Source organism: Colius striatus, chromosome 12 (assembly GCF_028858725.1).
Source record: "Colius striatus isolate bColStr4 chromosome 12, bColStr4.1.hap1, whole genome shotgun sequence".
NCBI lineage: Eukaryota > Metazoa > Chordata > Aves > Coliiformes > Coliidae > Colius > Colius striatus.
The window spans coordinates 3,928,272-3,946,995 of NC_084770.1; positions in this window are offsets into that span (position 1 = coordinate 3,928,272).

Sequence of the window (18,724 nt, forward strand, 5' to 3'; positions counted from 1 at the left end):
CCAGGTATCAAATAAGGCTTGTGTGTATTCAGAACATGCAAAAAAGTTAGTTGCTTAGCTGAAATGATCTAGACATCAGAATTTCAAAGATATGCTGCTAATTCTATCACATTTTGTGGGTTTTAATTTTCAAATTCTGCAGTGTTTGCTTCCTCAGCAAAGCAAGAAGTAGATGTAATCTATTCAGCCGCACCCCCCCCTCTTCAAGATTTACAATGATACATATCTTCAGCAATTTTCCCCAGGAGATCTTTTGTTTCCTCAACTTGAAAACATCCATTCACATCAAAAGCAAAGTCAGACAGTTTATTATCCATTAGACAATTTAAATATGATTCTTCTACTAAAGGCTATGACTGCAGGCAACCATCTGGGGTATGGACATACAAAAGGCTGTTCGTAAGGGTGTATGCACAATAGCACCATGGGGATATGGAAGTGTGCACTATACAAAGACAACCAATTGTCTTTGGTTTTCTGAGGGTTTTTTTTGAGGGTGCCATAAGCATCTAATCAGAGAATTAAGCATCAGGGAGGCAGCCCTCAGATGGCAGCCGTCAGCTCCAGCAAGGACAGATGGTGAACAAAGGTGAGAAGTATACAATACACGTGGGCCAGCTTATACAAGAAAGCAGTTCCACTCCTCAATGAAAATGTGTTACAATTCTTGTAACATCCTGTCTTGTGAAGTGAAAATTTATCATTTTCTTTATGGGACTGAAACATCTACAGTTCCACTTTGCAGCAACTTACATTATATGCAGACTGCTAATATTTTCTCTCAAGTATTGCCTACCTTACCTGGGACAATGCACAGGGCTTACATGGGAGATACAATATCTGTGAAGGAAAACAACCTTGACTGCATAGAGATACTGGTCTGGAATAATTAGTTGTCAAGGAGAACGCACGTCACTATTTTAGAACAGAAACTCAAGGTCTGAGAAGACAAAGAAAACAATCTCATCCTTTAACTCAGCCAAAAAATACACCTGAAAACCATTATTAGCTTGTTTTTCAAACTACTGTGATTGATTTAAAAATAGGATTCATAAAGTAATAAGGTGCCCTCCAACAGAGCTTTTTCTCATGGTGATATAACTGCAGTTTATATGATGTCAGATATACCATGGCATACATCCCACTGCTAACTAAACTCTGAAAGACTTAAGTGTACTCCTAGCCCCACTTGTACTTCTCCAAAATTTCCAAAACCAGAGGTAAATAGTCTTACATTATATTTAAATTGCAAGGGTATAGTGATTCTCCAGGCAACAAAGCCCAAATATTTAAAGAGCAGGATAACAGCAGGAAAACTGAAAAATCTAAGAGATCATAGGTCAATACAAACAAGTATTAGTCTTCTGATTTGACATAATCCTTGCTGATGTTGTTAAATACTTTACTGTAGATACTGTAGTTAAAATGCAGAGACACTTGCATAAGAAGGAATGCAAAACAATCTCCTAAATGAAAAAAAATAATAAAATACCATGGCCTGTCTTTCTTCCTATTCCTATAAATAGAGGAATATAGAAAAGTCTTGAAAGAATGTTCTTGTTTTGTGGAACATTGCCCAGGCATGGACATGTTCAGCATCTTTGGGAAGGTTGTCAGTTGTTCATTTTAGACTCTCTGAAAACTGATCCATGAACAAATAGTGGCTCTTTGTGGATTAGCCCATCTGCCTTCCAGATGGGGGAAAAGGTAGTATCACAGTAACAGCCGCTCTAACAAACATAGCAGGTCACAGAAGAATAAGGATGGGGAGTAAAGCAATGAGACCTAATATTCAGGAAGTGTGTGAATTTTGAATGTGATCAAAATAAACAAATAGAAAAATGTGTCATTGCTGTATCAGCACAGAGGTGACAAAATGTAAGTCTGAAGATATAAAAAAGAAATCAAATAAGACTATGATTATTTAGGGAACGAAGGAAAAACTATTCAAGACTAATATAGAGCCCCTTTTCTAATCTGCAATTTTGGTGTAAAAGCACATACAGAGACCCAGGATTTCTGTTGTCTCTATGACAGCAGAGCTTCAACCCTCAAAAATTAAAATGAAGTGTGTGTGCAGTGGGAGATGTGCTTTGTTTTTTCACTTTTGGAGTTATACATGAAGCCATAAATCAAATGTTCCTGTTCATAATGATGTAGCTAAGAGCTAGGCAGAATTTCCATTAGATTGACCTAATTTTCTTAGGAGTTAAAGCTACTCTTTGTTTCTTCTCTAAGGTGAATCTCCTTCCCAAATTGCAGCCTGCATTTAGTTCCAATATTGCTACAACAAACATCATTCTACAAGGTAGTTAACAGCTCGAGTTTCCTTGAATTCACTGAGAGGAAAGGACATTTAATGGAAACTGTGGAGACTGAGAGAGGAAAAACTTTTCTATGCTGAAAGTTAAACAAGGAATTCATAAATTCTGATTTTCTTCTTCCCCCTGCCTCAGTTAATTGGATCAACACCTTGTATGCAACACAGCTATTCTAATTGATTTCTTCCCGGATGCTGTGATTCAGATATTTAACAGGAAAACTACTTGTTTGGAAGAAGTGCTGTTACGCGCGTCACTTGATGACACAAGGAAGTGCAGCCAGGGTGTGAAATTGGATATGCCAAGAACTCCTTTCCTTCAAAAGATTAACTGGTTTGTATCTAAAATGCATCTAAATTGCATAATATTATGCATTTCATGATGATGAACAGCATGCATTTCAGCTTTTTGCACTTTCTCAGAGAAAGCTACTTTTTTTTGGTTTTTTTCTTTTAATCAGAAACTTGTCAAAAGACATCTTTAATGGAAACAAATTAGCCAGTGTTGAACTCTATTTATATGCTATGACCTCAGGGTGTACTCCAAAATATATCATAAAATATCTTATGCATTCTTTCTACATGTTATAAGATAGAACATTTAATATCTACACTTGCAGATTGTTCTGTGAAGAAAAATGCATATGTTTGAACAGTAACTTCTTCCCAATTCTGTCACATGACAGAACAACAATTTGGCCAAGAAAGAAAGAAAGAATGTAACTGCAATTTCGTGTTGTTTAGTGCCTGAATTCAGAAAGTTAACTGATAATAATAGCATATTCGAGCAGTCAGACATACTGTCAGTTTGCCAGAACAATAAAATCTGTCTTGAATACATGCATAATACTAAAACTCATCAGAACCACCTTCCAAAAGAGCAAATGTACTCATTCTGCTACATATTTGGGGATAACTGATACTACTTACCATCTCTTTTTCTGTTATTAGAAGGGTACAAAGGGCTATTTAGAAAAAAATCTCAGCACATAGAAGGTGCTGATTTACCTGGCTCTGCCTTGGCCTGCCATTGGATCTCTCTGCCAGCAAGGCCATCTCTGTCTCCTCCATTAGCTACCCACTATATTGTACACAAAACAAAATAGGAGATCTTTCAAAGCATAGATATACATCACTGATGATACCACATATATATATATATATATATACATATACGGACATCTAAAACTTCACTTTCCTGTTTTAAACCAAATCTCTAGGGCATTTTTGACAGAAATATTTTCTGTCATTTACTCCTTCTATATAGTCAGTGGCATCCCTTAGAAATGAAAGATGTAGCCTATTTCAGGTATGCAAAACAAGCAGGACTAAACATTTGATGAGAAAGATATGAGAACTAAAAAGTTTAGCACGAAACATATGCAAAAACTATCTTCTTTGTTCAGAAAAACGTATGGACAGATTATCATCTTGTCACTTCTCCTTGTTTTCACACAGCAGATAGAATATCATCAACATGAGCCAAATCAAATTATATTGCCTGTATATTACTGGAGATCATATGCTTAACTACATTTGCCATAGATCTTTCACGTTAAGAGAGCATTAAAGACAATTATTTCAATCATGGGCTAGAATATTGAAGTTTAGCATCAAACCTTATAGAAAAAGGATTCTAATTTCATTTGCTTTCCTCTCATATCCTGAAGCAATCAGTCCAATTCCAAAAGACATAAAATAATTACTGTGACTCTGAATTTCAGATGGTGCTCAGAGGTTTACTACATCGGTACTTTATCACAAAATCAGCTCATGTTTCAATCTGACTTGAAATCATCACGTTCAGTAGCATAACATTATACATCAGAGACAGTTTGAGGGATTGTTCTAGCAGCACATAGTCAATATTTCTGGTACAGGCAGGGCATAAGCTCCCTGGAACATCCAAACGTCTCCAGCAGGAGCAGGCACTTGATGTCGATGAGACACTAACCTCCAGTGGGCTTCAGCAGATCAGTGCAGCTTCTCCATTCCACCAGCCCAGAGAAACTGAAACAAAAAGGAAACCCAACCATGTCATCCTCACTAAAGATACGTTGTTGGGTGACTGTTGCTTGAGAGAGCCCACTGAGGAAAGTCAGAGGAGTGTGAAACCACATTCATCACCCACCCGTTCCTAGAGAGGGGAATGATGTCACATGGTTACCTTTTCCCTAAGCCGTGCAGGAGGAAAGCTTGGGCACACAGTCACAGGAGGCAATGGTGGATCATGCAGAGGAGGATTTTATTGTTACCTGTTAGTTTTAGAACCGAGTGTCCTCTGTTAAAACCTCATACACTACAGCAGAAGTGGAATATTCGATCCTTTTCTCCAGAAATAATTCAGGAACATAGGCCTCTCTCCCCCAGATATTTTCCTGTGGGATGCTGAAGTTACCCATGACCACAGAGTGACAGCCATCTCTTGGGCAGTCATCCATGGAAATCTTCAATAGCAGAGCTGAGGATGAGAACAGGCTGCTCAAGAAGCTTTCTAATTGCATGCTAGTTAAATTGTAAGTTGCCAGCTCTATCACTAAACTGTAACAACATTAATACCATGCAGAAAGCTCAATTCAGAGATGGAGTTCAACAGTATGTTGCCAAACTATTTGCGTTGGCAAATGAATTCTAAGTTCAAATGAAACTTCTCTTAGTCATACCATGGTATTACCACATGGTTACTTAGAGGTTTTTTAATTAAGAAAAAGTTACTTAATGGCCAAAATAGCAGGCTTTTAGAAATGATATATATGCAGCTAGCTGTTTATTATATAGCATCTGTACAAATTGCTGCTGCAGTTGCTACACACTTCAAAATCTTTTAACTTGAGTTTTCTTAGATCAACACAAAGAAATCAACTTTGACAAGATCCTTTGCAATTTTCTTAGGTTAAAAAAGTCCTACATACAAGATGCATAAAGCTTTTTTCTTTTCTTTCTTAAATAAATCACACTTTGTCAAAAAAATTATTCAAAGTCTAGAAGATGATATGAGGAGGATGCTACAGAAAAACTAAAAACAACAAAAAGCATGTTGACTAAAAAAGGTACTCACCAAAGAACATTTCTTTAAAGAAAACACCATAAACATGACTACATGGTTCAACTGGCGAGCTTAGAATCATCTTTCACATCAGTAACTTATTTTCTTCCAAAGAGTTTGCTTCTGCATTTGGGCTTTTGCAGAAAGGGTTGGATTTTCTTTGCTTTTGTCTTGTAAGGAGCAGGTGTTTGTTTTGTTATTTAAATAATTGCTTGTTTGCTTTTGAAACATTTGCAATCTTGCTATTGAGACTTGGTTCCACATGAATGTGCTTCTCTGTCTGGACTGCCAGATAGTTACACTGGACTTTGAATAAGGAACTTTTGAGAACATTCTCTCTTTTTTTCCTTGAAAGTGGGTCCAGACAATAGCAAAAATGAAATACAATTCAACCAACATTTTGAAATGTTAGTTCAACTACATATATTTACAGATTTTTCTCTACAGAAAAAAGTTTGGTCACGACATAAAGTGTTGATATTTCTCCACATTAAAAGCAAATATATCCTAAGAATGAAAAATTACATCCTTAAAAATTCCAGCTAAGGAAAAAGTCCAATTCAAATCTACAGACTTTTAAAAATAATATAACAGAAACATTTTTGATTCCTCAGTGAAAGATAATCTCTTTATGAGTTTACTAAAAGGAAGACGCTAAACATACCTATTAAAAACTGAATTAAATCATTTTAAGATCAAATTTATTATTAAGATCTGATTTGGTTATGTAACACTGAGATAACGAGACATGTAGCTTAAAATGTTGATGGGAAACAATTAAAAAACATAAACTGTAGAACCCATTATAACCAATTTGAGCCACAAGAAACAGAAAAACAGCCAATCCATGTACACAACAAAATCTAAACCATCATTCAGCCAAACAAGGCATCAGCTTTATTTTGATTACAACATAGCAAAATGCAGGCTCTATGAAATGAATATCTGGAGGAAGGAAGATAGATTGCTAACATTATTGCATGCTGCTGATACCTGAACTTTTAATTTGAAGTAGTGTTGCTTTGAGAATATGGAAATATTTAAAAAATTAAATAAAGAAGTTGATATTTTGTACTGTTACCTGAAATAAGTTAAGAAACTGATGATAAACGTATTTTTAGAGCCTTGTAAGCCATTTCAAAGTAAATGGTGGACTTTTTAAACTTCTTAGAACTGCAGACAGCAGCCATAAAGGTAAAGCTCAAGAAAGATGCTTGCAAAAAATGAGCAGATATGGAAATTTTACTATTGTTCATTTCTTGAAAGGCATGGGGATTAATATCTGTTAATTGTATCAGTAAAAAGCACTAAAACAATGACAGGATTAACTCATCTTCAAGACAATGTGCCAAGGTCTTAATTAATGTAAAACTCCAGTGGAATTACAGTTGGCAAAAACTGAAGAGCAGCTTTAATAGTTGTACAGCTCAGGCTTGGATCTCCCTCTCTTCCATTCCTGTATGTCAGCCAGCACCACTGCAGCTCTGGCTCCAGCCAAATACCTCAGCAAGGTCAGCATGGGAAAGGACAGAGGAGGAAGAAACCAGGGAGCAGAGGTAACATATGCAGTCTCCCATCTTCTAAACTGTGAATCTAATGATATACAATTTTGCTAAGGCTGAATATTGCTCCTCCACACTTTTAAGGACAAAATCCTCTTTAAGGACCAGTTCCAAGGGCAACAGACAACAAAGACATTTCCAGAAGAGTGCTCTCATTACCACTGTGCTTCAAGGGAGCCAGGAAAGTCACTGCTGACCTTGAGCCAATTGAGAGGAGAAAGTCTTGTAAGGGAAAAAACATCTTAACAAAACAACCTAGAGGAAGCTCTCCCCGTTTCCCTTGCAGTCTGTCCCTCCAGACCTCTTCTGCAAAAGCAAAGTTCTGCTCTAAATAAGGCAATGGTCCTGAAACTGGTTAAATGCATGATTAGTTTCTTTCTAGAATAATCCTCAATGTATGAGTTAACTACAATTTTTTAAGCAACTCACCACATAGATTTTCTTCTAGAATAGCAAAAAGGATCAATTTACTAAAACAATTCAGCATTCTGGTGAACCTACTCTAAAATAGATTAATTTTAGTAATATTCAGGAAAAGTTTCCTCTTAGATTAAGATCTGTTATTTTAAGTTGCTTGGGGTTTTAAAAATGAGATTTGCATGCACTTTCACACATCCATCATGCAAACATACATCCAGATTAAATGCTCTACTGATGCCCTACTCAAGTTTTCCCTGTCAAATTTTCAAGTTTTGGCAGAAGTTTACAAAACTATTATGAACTGTCAGGACCAGTATTTTTAAACCTATTTGCTTAATTACACCTTGACTTGTTTTATAAGTAGGCTGACTTTGAAATGAGTGGCAGATTTGCAAATGAATACCAGGAACATTTGTTTGCACAAATATTGTTCTTCAAACATTACGTAATTAAAATTCTGTTCCACAGAAAACATAAGTTAGTCATAACTCACCACACATGGGGCAACCAGCTACCACTGAATAAATAAAATCTACATTAAAACATGCCACTGAGATTAAAATCTTGTATGGAGCAACCTTTCCACATCAACAAGTTCTCAGATTGTCGCGATAGAGAGGCGTCAACAGCTATGTTTATAAAATGAGGTCATCAAAAGCTCTGAAATTCTGAAGATGCCCAACTGCAGAGGTGTGGTTGAAAGTTCAGAGCCCACAATGTTTGAGTGTGTTCTAAACCAGGAAAGTCAGCACTCCTGTCCTTTTACTGAGTGTTCACCATGGAAGACAGCGCATAATAAGCAAAGGTGTGAATTTTCAGCATGGCACCAGATTTGTATGCCCCTGTATAACCATACCCATTAGGCACAAAGGGAGGTAGTCACAGTGCTTACTTCAGCTGTTTATCTTTAGGAGTCTCCTCTCCTCAAAACACCACACAGGTACGGTGTCTCCTATAAGGATTTGAGCATACTCCTATACAGAGCAATTACAGTTACAAATTATTTACTGGTGGTACCTATGCTTTACTTTTAGCTACATCTGAGCCTCAGTTAGAAGCTCTGTACAACAGCATGAATACTCTGTAATTTCATCCTCAACCTATGGAACAGTCATTCCCCCGAAGAAGTCAGAATATGTCCCAAAATGCACCACCAGCCTTGCAGATACTAAGGAACCAAATCCATAACCCAGAGAACTTTTAATCCTTAATGATTTTCACAGACACTGATTAAACTCAAGTGCTCAAAAATAGAACTATTTCCTGAGAGGCTGAAAAGACTGAAGTCACTACATGAAAGCTTTCAAGTACTTACATAGTCTCTGAAAATATGGTAAAATCATCCAGCTACTGTACTACATGATAATGCACAACTGGGAAAAACATGCCAAATGGCTGTAATCCATGCTTAACAATTTGAGAAGTTCTTGTAGGAATTGCTGCCAGTTTTAGATTATTTACACATGATCAGGAGTTTGGTTTGCTTTTACTCTTTCCTTGTTAAAAAAAAAAGGCTGCATTTCTCATTTTCAAGCCACCACCACAGCAGCCACAAACCTGTCACCTTGTATTTTTTAATTACCACTAATATGAACACAAACTTGTGAACCTAAAGGTCATTGTGATAATGGTTCATTAAATACCTTGAAGTTTCAAAGAAGAAAGCAAAAAAGAAAACAAGTTACATAACTATCGTTTTCTTTAGTTAATAATTTTCATTTTGTTATTGTAGAAATATCCAAATATAAAGATATAAACCAGACCAAAAAATATATATTGGTCTCTAGCATAACTTGGTGATGAATTGACATCTATGGTAAATATTCTTGTTGTTTATAAACATATTTTCCCAGATTTTTTCTCTAGTTTAACCTAGTTTGAAGTACCAGAGCTATGTTAAACAAATAACTGATTTGCATCAAAGCAAATGACACAACTCTGTCCTGGTCCTTGATAGTTCACACAGATTATGATCTTTATCATCTCTTATCACTTCAACATTAATTCAGAAAGCTGCAAATTAGACTGCAACACTCATTGTACTGTCAAGATAACAAATTGCAACATCTGTCCTTAGCTTCATGCACAGGATCAGTGGAAGGACTAGCCATCTGCACAGGTCTAAACAATGAAGTACATGGAAACGTATTATTCTTTACCATAACAGGTTCTACATGGAAACATTTCTAATGTCATTTTTTAAGTTCCATACCCACCAGTCTACACTAATTCTTTCACCGATGTAGGTCAGAGACAGAGCAAGAAGCAGAAGCCTCATCTCTTGGAGCAATTCAGCCTTGCCTAATATCCAGCCCTGAGTATGAGTGCTCAGCAGACACCAGACTACGCTTATCCATGTTCTCTACAATACGTTTCTCAAGAGTAAGGCAACAAAACTCTTTTGTTTTGCTGGTAGCACGCTGAATTCAAGCTGTGTACAATCAAAACATGCGTCTTTGACACACACTTGCTCATCAGACCAAATTCTACAGCTGAGTGAAATAAAAACTCTTACATCACAATGCAGAAACACCAACCCAAATCCCTAAAGGCTATTCTCTCTGCTTGCCACCAGTGCCTTCTATCTCCACCACCACTGATGCCTTCTGTACCTGAAGAAAAGCAAAAACTTACAGAAAGGAGTTTTTAAAGGATTCTATCCTCCTCCCATTTTTTTTTTTTAAGTTATATTACTACCAAAAATATGACAAAAGGTTTTGCTTGTCTACTACCACTCATGGAAGGGTTACAAAGTAAGGGAAAAGCCCATCCTATAGTTAACAGACTTTCCAAGAATTACACCCTTGGAGGTTTCAAATTCGTCTAAGATCTTTGATAAAATCAGATTAATACAATCTTGGAACACATATTTGAATGCCTTTACTCATAAGTGCATAGTTATGACATGCCACCTCTGCAGAAGAGTTGGAGATTTGTTGGGAACCTCGTGTGATACCATACCACTTGTGACTGGTATATCCTTTCAAATTCCTTTAACTCTGTGTTCACTGGACTTAGAAAGGCAGATTGATAATGTTAATGGTAACACTCTAGCACAAAAGCTACTGACATATTCTCTACCATTGTTTCAATTGGGACAGAAGGGTGGAGGTAAGGGGGTGGTAAAAATTCTGAAACAAGCTTAGGAATTTGGATCCAAGCTCTGCTTGATTTAACACAGCATCTCAAATCTAGGTTTCTTTATTAGTACAAAAATAGTTTTCATGTTTGTTGATTTTAGAGAGAGCACTCAATTTACTTAGAACAAAGACATCTGTGTTGCTGTGCTTCTATAACAAAGCTTGACTTATAAAATGTGATTAAAATTTCTATGTGCTAAGAATTACCCTTTGACTTTAAATTTTCTCATGCCTTTTTTTTGCGATAGTCTGACACAAGGACTAGATTGTTGTCATATTTTCTTTTGAGATCCTCTTATGTGTAAAGCATCATGGAGATTTTTTTTTTTCAGAGAGATGACAAGAAGTGACATTTTAAAAGAAAGAGAAAATACTTCAGAAAAAAAAAAGAGCAAAGCATATAAAAATGATTGGGCTTGGAGGTTTGGGACATTTTTTTTGAGGTTTTTGTATCAACTAAGTGTATCAGCCTCAGTCAGTCTACAGCTTTTTCTCAAATCCTGTATCTTCTTGATAATACATTAAGGTACATTTAGAAATAGTCAATACAAGATTCATGAATGATTAATAAGCCGTCATATTATGAGATACAGATAGTTACCTCCATGTTAGGGGAAAACATTTTCTACAAGATACAATCCAACATCCAAAACACATAGGGCTCTGAAAAGGCAGAGACTTTTCAATTCCCCTTCAAACATCTGTGAGAATTCTGTAATTTCCTTGTATCTGCTTCCCTCAAGTAACAGAATCTCTTGCATGGCACCTTTGTGTTTGACAGGGAGAAGCTAGCAGTTTGTGTCTGGGTATAGATCACAAAGGTATGTTATAAAGTTACTATTTTGTTTAACTTGTGATCCAAAGACATCTTTGAATTAAAAATAAAAAATCATTGACAAACAGTCTTCTTCTAAGGTTGTGTTTCTTACCAGGAATACTGCCAAATAGTGTGCCTTTAATTGTTGCATGTAGAAAACTGCAATAACTTGAAAATTGTCATGTGCACACTATCAAAAAATGACCTTCCTTACAAAGTATTTTCCAGTTGTACAGTTCCTGTTATGCCAGCACAAACCACAGGGGATTTCATCATGATACAGTAATTTTGTTTGGAATTTAATTTGAGATTTTTCAGCAAAGAGTATTTGCTACATTGAAGACATTACTTGTAAGCAAAAGTGAAATATATTCAAAAAACCCTAAAAACACCCACACTGCCATGGCTACAGCCATGCAGGCTCAGAGCTCCAGCACAAGCAGAAACATACACGTGTGCTATAGAACAGCTTCTACATACACAGGGAGACTGACACATCCCTAGGGAGAGAGTCCCTGAGTGGGACTGGTACCACTGGTCCTGCTTCAGTGGGGCTGAGTTAACCTGTATGTATGCAATGGGCCAAAGCAGGTCCACACAGATCAGGTCACACTGGAACTTATCCAGGTGGCTCTTGAAACTCTCCAGAGAAGGAGACTCCACAATCTCCCTGGGCAGCCTGTGCCAGGTCTCCCTCACCCTCACAATAAAACAATTTTTCCTTGTGTTTGAATGGAACTTCTTGTGTTCCAGCCTCATTGCATTATCTCTTGTCCTGTCACTGGATACAATGGAAAAAAAGTGGTGCCTCAACCTCCTGACATCCACCATTTAGATAGTTGTAAATATTAATGAGATCCCCCCTCAGTCTCCTCTTCTCCAGACTTCTCCAGACTAAATAGCCTCAGTTCCAGCAGCCGTTCCTCGCAAGGAAAATGCTCCATTCCCCTGATCATCTTGATGGCCCTGCACTGGACTCTCTGCAGCAGTTCCCTGTCCCTCTTGAGCTGGGAAACCCAGATCTGGACACAGGCCTCACCAGGACTGAGCTGATGGGAAAGACAACAAGTTTCTGCTGACAAGCGTCCAGGATGGGTACATAGGCATGTGTACATATTCAAGATTCTTTCAGAGGAAGCTTTACTTTACAATTACTATTTTTGAAACCTGTTCCCTCCACTGTCAGATTAAAAAAACATCCTATCTAGTGCCAGTCTCCTACTGACAGACCAACTAGTAGCAGTCATTATTACACTCACACCCACACCAGTCTGTGAAGAGACTCAGTAGAAATTATAGGCAAAAGCTCTCAAGGGAAATGATGAGTACACATGCTGTAATAAGACTGCAGAGAAGATATTTGTCTAGGGTTCCAAGTTCACATGAAATGTAGTTGCAGTTATGAAAATCCATTATTATTAATATTTTTTTCCCAATAAATGTAATCACTTCACAGAACTGTGTATCTCAATCCAGGTAGCATCTTGCTTTTAAAACCAAGCACAGAAATCTTTCAATAGAATGTAAATGTAAACCTTTCAACAGAGTGTAAATGTGACTTTATGAAAGAGTGGAAAGCAGAAACAGGCCTAACTTCTCTCACCTTCTCCAGCAGTGTAATTCATTTATCAGTGCACCTACCCATCAAACTGTCCCTCAAAGAACTTGGCAAAACTCACCACTATTTGCTAATACTCAGATACATGGTCATTTTCACTGGCTCAAAGGCAGTGACTGGACCTATTTTGACCTGGCTGAAAATGGTACACTTTTTGTATTTATATATAAGTATTCCATCTCTGTCTCCCTTTTTTCTCTCTTGTTATACTTCATCTTAGGAAGCTAGATCAGATGACCCGCAGAATCAAAAAGCCAGCTGTCATTTTCTATGCAGAAAAGCACTCTCTGACTCAGTTTGCCTTCGATTGCGTTAACATATACATGGTTATACGTCCACCAGGTCTCCTGTGCTTCTTCTAACTATTGTACTAACATTGACAGGCCCAACTAGATTAGCACAGGCAGCAAGAATCAGTAGTTTCAATTTGATCGAGCAATAGATTTGTTTCCTGTAAAATGCCATGAAAACATCTTACAGGAAGATCTATTACCTATCCTAAAACATAAACATCACATTCAAAGCCAAATGCAACTCTAGCCAGTGCCAATGTCATACTATCATCTACAACACTCATCTGGAAGTTACTGTGAGATTTTCTCACCTTCAAAAAGTCTGCTAAATATCAGCAGAAAGATATTCCAGCAGTGAATTTAAAGGATTACTACAGTTTTTTTGCAACTGAACTCACTTGGCCTGATGCCTTACAGCACAGCACAGGCATACAATAATCCTTGAGGAAAGCACTGCCTGTCATTTCTTATTATTCAAATATTGAAAGGCTGATAAGTATCCCACTTAAAACAGACAAGGCTTAATCTGTAAACTCTTCAAAGGGATCTCTAATGACTTGTCTTTAACTCATCTTTCCTCATTTTAACTGCAGCTTTGATGTTCTCCCTAATCTTAATCTAACCCTCTGCTCAAAAACACATAATCACACAAGAGTTTGAGAATCTAACACGTGCAACTGACATATCCAATAGAAGTCACAGGTAGATGACACCTGGCAATCTTGTTTACTTGAGAAGTAGCTGAGGCCTCTGTATATCACATTTGCAATGCTAGAGACTTGGGGCAGAGTGGCTGGAAAGCTATCCTGCAGAAAAGAAGTTAATTGATAGCCAGCTAAATATGAGCCAACAGTCATTGTCCCCCTATACTCGGCACTGGTGAGGCTGGACCTCAAATATCGTGTCCGGTTCTGGGCCTCTCATTTCAGGAAGGACACGGAGGTGCTGGAGCACATCCAGAGACAGGCAACAAAGCTAGTGAAGAGTCTAGAGAACAAATCTGATGAGGAGCAGCTGAAGGAGCTGGAGATGTTTAGCTTAGAGGGATGACAGAGCACTGGAACAGGCTGCCCAGGGAGGTTGGGGAGTCTCCTTCCTTGGAGGTCTTCAAGACCCACTTGGATGCGTTCCTGTGTGACCTGATCTAGGTGGACCTGTTTTGGCAAAGAGATTGGACTAGATGATCTCTAAAGGTCCCTTCCAACCCCTACCTTTCTATGTTTCTGTGATTCTGTGATAGAGGAGGCTGAAAGGAGATATGATCACTCTCTACAACTACCTGAAGGGGAGTGATAGTGAAGTGGGGTCAATCTCTTCTCTCCAGTTATGAAAGAGAAGACATGAGGAAATGGGCTCAAGTTGTGCCAGGGAAGGTTTAGATTGGACATTTGGAAGAACTTTTTTACTTATAGTGTTGTTAAGCATAACAGGCTGCCCAGGAAGGTGGTGGAGTCACCATCACTAGAGACATTCAAAAGACACATAGATGAGGTGCTGATGGATATGGTTTAGTTTAGTGATGAGCTTGGCAGTGTGAGGTTAGTGGTTGGACTCCACGATTTTAAAGGTCTTTTCCAACCATAATGATTCTATGATTCTACTGCTGATAGATACTTCTCACACATGAGAGGGATACAAAATCAACACTAAAAGAAGAGGAAACAAAGTATTTGGACACATCTGGTGATGGTAACATAACCTGCAGGCAAGGGAAACATTTCCAGATACTATTGAAAATGTTTCACCTTCACCATCTCAAATTCATGAACTAGTGACAGTCAGGTATTTGTGTTTCCATGAGAAAGGGTCCATGTATACAAATAACAGGCATTTCTAGCAGACTAAAGGCTTTGTTTTTTTTAAATGCAAAGCAAGCTCCAAGTAAGCTACCTTTCATAATATCAAGTCAGAGAAAGAGGATTACTTCTGCTCCAAAATATTTCTTAGAACCTGATGCTACGGCAGTTCTATGTGGAATGGGAAATTATTGTGTGTTTGCTGTTCTCCAGAGAAGCTACTTGCTAGTGTAAATAAATTTAATAAATTTTAGTTCTGGATCATGTGTTAAATATGCATACTGTAAAAAAAAAAGCACACATACACTAAGATTGTAAGGCTTATTACTAAGAAGTAGGAGTAATAACTGTTAACTACTGACCACTAAGACTATATATAACAAGAAAAGATTCTAAAACGTTACCAAGATGCTTCATCTTCATAGAATCATATTAAGGAAACAAATTTCATATTTGTAAGTGAGTGTGAATATCAGAGATGAAGGATTCGTTGGCTGCTCTAGCTGAACAGATGAGTCTAAAGGGCAGAGCAAAGGACTAGCTGAACAACTGAGTTTCTGCCTTGCCTCTGACACTGATCTTCAAATGAATCATATGTGTTATTTAACAGCTGTGCAAGTGCTGACAACCCTGATTTCTCAAATGTTTAGAAAGCATAGAGGACTATTTTCTGTCACTTTATCTTAAGCATTTTTTTAATCCCCTGAAAAATAAACATTTTCATAGTTTGCATGAAAACTCTGCTACCAGTTACACCTAGATAGGAGTGTGAAACCTCTGCAAGAGAGGACATCATGCAGAGGATGTCATAACACTGGTTGGTTGAGAAAAGTAAACACAGGATTTAGGCCTACGACAACTCAGGCAGTAAAACAAATAGTACGCCAGCTCTGCAGAGCCTAATCGGAGGACAATTACAAGCAATTTACACAGCCACCTCCACACTAAAAACATCCTGTGAGTAGAATGCTCTGTATCAGACTCTGAGTATAGGATGTAGAAGTCTAAAAATAGTTTCAAAGCAGTGAGAAAATCAAGTTCTATTTTTTTCATTTGACATTTCATGTATAACCAATAAGCCTTCCATCAAGTCCCACTGCACTGTAACACTGGTGTTTTCCCTATCATTTCTAGTGCATGGAATATAATGCCTCTATGAATTTAAAAGACTTTTCCTAAGCATCAGAAATTCAGATGATTTTTGAAAGTGGTGGCAATAAGTTGGTAAAAACCTTAGAACAAGCAAATCTTAACCAAACAAAATTTGTACCTCCTCTAAAAAGGGGAAAAAACCCAACACAGTATTTCGATCTGATTTTTCTATCTAAAAAAGTGAGTGAAACTCCTCTGCTTCATGCAAACAGAAAGCAAATCAAAACATGAAATACAAATTCCTGAAAGAGAGAAAGAAAATTTAAACATCTGCATCACCTGCTACAGAAAAAATTAAAAAAAAGGGAAGCCATTGATTGTAAGTGCAGTATGAAATATAGAGAGTAAGGGTTACTAAGGCTTCATCATGCTATACAAACTTTCTCCTTCCAAATCCCCAAATGTGCAGTGGTAGCTACAAAATATTGAGCATTATGTTTCAACACCTGTAGTACCAATTGCCCCACCTTTTGCCAACCTTATGGGTAAAATCTGTGTAACAGCAATGCAAAGACTTCCCTTGTCATTCCTGAAGTGAAAGTTATCAGGTTACAAATAAAAAGGTTACGAATAACCTATGATTCCAAAGTGTTCAGACTAAAAGTGAATGAAAATGATGCATAGAAAAAATTATTGCAGCATTTTCTTTGTTCTAACAACTTCTGCCTCTGATTTTGTACAGGCTACATGAACTACAGTTCTTTCCAGAACCATGTATAGGTAGAGAGGTACATATATAGGTATATAAGGTCCCATAACATACATTAAAATATACTTAAGTCCAGACAGTTTGAGATGTTAATTTTTGTTAGTATTCTCACTTTAGTATATGACTCATCCTAAATTTTCCCTTAAGAGCACCAAACTAAAGAAGACTCCATACATATCATGTACTGTGGAACAGAATACCAAACCATCATAAAGTGAACAGCAAATTTTCCCAGCAAAGAACTCAAATTATTTGTTGAAATAACCCATGAATAACAAAAATCCCACAAAAATAAACAAAAAGATAAAAAGAAAGGTAAAAAAAAGTGTCACAATTCATTAACTAATCCAAAACTACTAATTTATTCACTGCCTTTAAAAGGCATTTTAGTCTGAAAAGCAAATACCAGTGGTTCCAATTACATAGATTTCAAGTATAGTATTCCACTGTATTTAAATTTGGATGAACTCCTAATCAAGCACAAAAGTACAACCTGATAAGGCATTTTCAGTTGTGTACTTACAGTCTGCTAATAACTGCATGTATTTATGTCATAGTAATTGGCATATGCCTCAAAAGAACCATTGGACCTTGGGGTTTTTTTAAGTTATGTATACTCTATACCATGCCATACCTGGCATTTCTGTGAATTGCAAGTTACTGTAAAATCCAAGAGAGATTAAAAACCAAAATGAAATAAAACAAAGAAAGAATTAGAAGGAGTTGTGTCTTGAAGGGCAGTTAATAAAACAGTCTAAGCACACAGCTAAACTAGTGGAATAATCTTCATATACGAGGCAAAAGTTCTGAAATAGGGCAGCAGGGCTGGTTACCTATGGCAACTGTGGCAGCAGCAGGTCCCATTACCATGCGTTGAGGAGCAGCACCCTTGGCCAGCTCACAAGGGCAAATGTGAGTCTGGGCAGATCCAGCTCTGCACCTCCAGGACTGGATGCAATATGCAGTATGTCCTCCTTCTCCATCTCTTTGTAGGGGCCAGTACAGAGTCAAGAAATACTGCTGACATGATGTCAATGGTATAAAAATGGCCTGACAGACATACGCCATTTTGCTGGGTAAAACACCCGCTCAGTGTCTGTAACAGTGTAGGAATCATGGAAATACAGAACATGCGGCTAAAAAGAACTCTTCCCACTTTTGACTTATTAAGAAATCCAAATGAAGACTTTTCAGGGAGTAGTATCTCTATTTGCTCCCAGGCTAAGAAAAAGTTTGAATATTTGCTTACTTCCTCTCTTATTCTTTAAACACAAGGAAATGGATAGGATTATTCCAGCCAGGGTGGTGGTAAGTAACAGAATCATAGAACACGGATCGCAACGTCCCACTATAAAACTTGGAAGCAGGTTAAGATATTCATCTTGTACAAAAGAAGATGATGGAGACATGGGAAAACTGGGTTCAGTGAGACTTAGCAAAATGTGATTGATTTTTTTAATATTCATTTAGAATCTTAATAACAAAAGAAGAGATTCTATTTTGTGGTCTCTTAACAGCACAGACAGGACTTTGAGTCTTCAAACCTCAGAGAACTTAATTTCTACATATTTGACTGCCTGTGAATATCTACAAACTTGGGGTGAAAAAAAACACCCATATATTTTTAATTAGAAGTTAATAGTCTGCTTGGAGATGTTTAATTCATCCATTTTACATATCACTGAATGTGGCTGTCAGTATCAGAGTCACCTTGTGCAAGCTCTGAAGGTGAAAAAGCCACGAAGGGAAGAAAAACAGTTCTGTCAGCATGAGTGTACAATCAATAGTATCCCAGATTAGACAATCAGTGCCACAGTGTATCATTTGCAATTTTTTAAAGAAACATTTAAA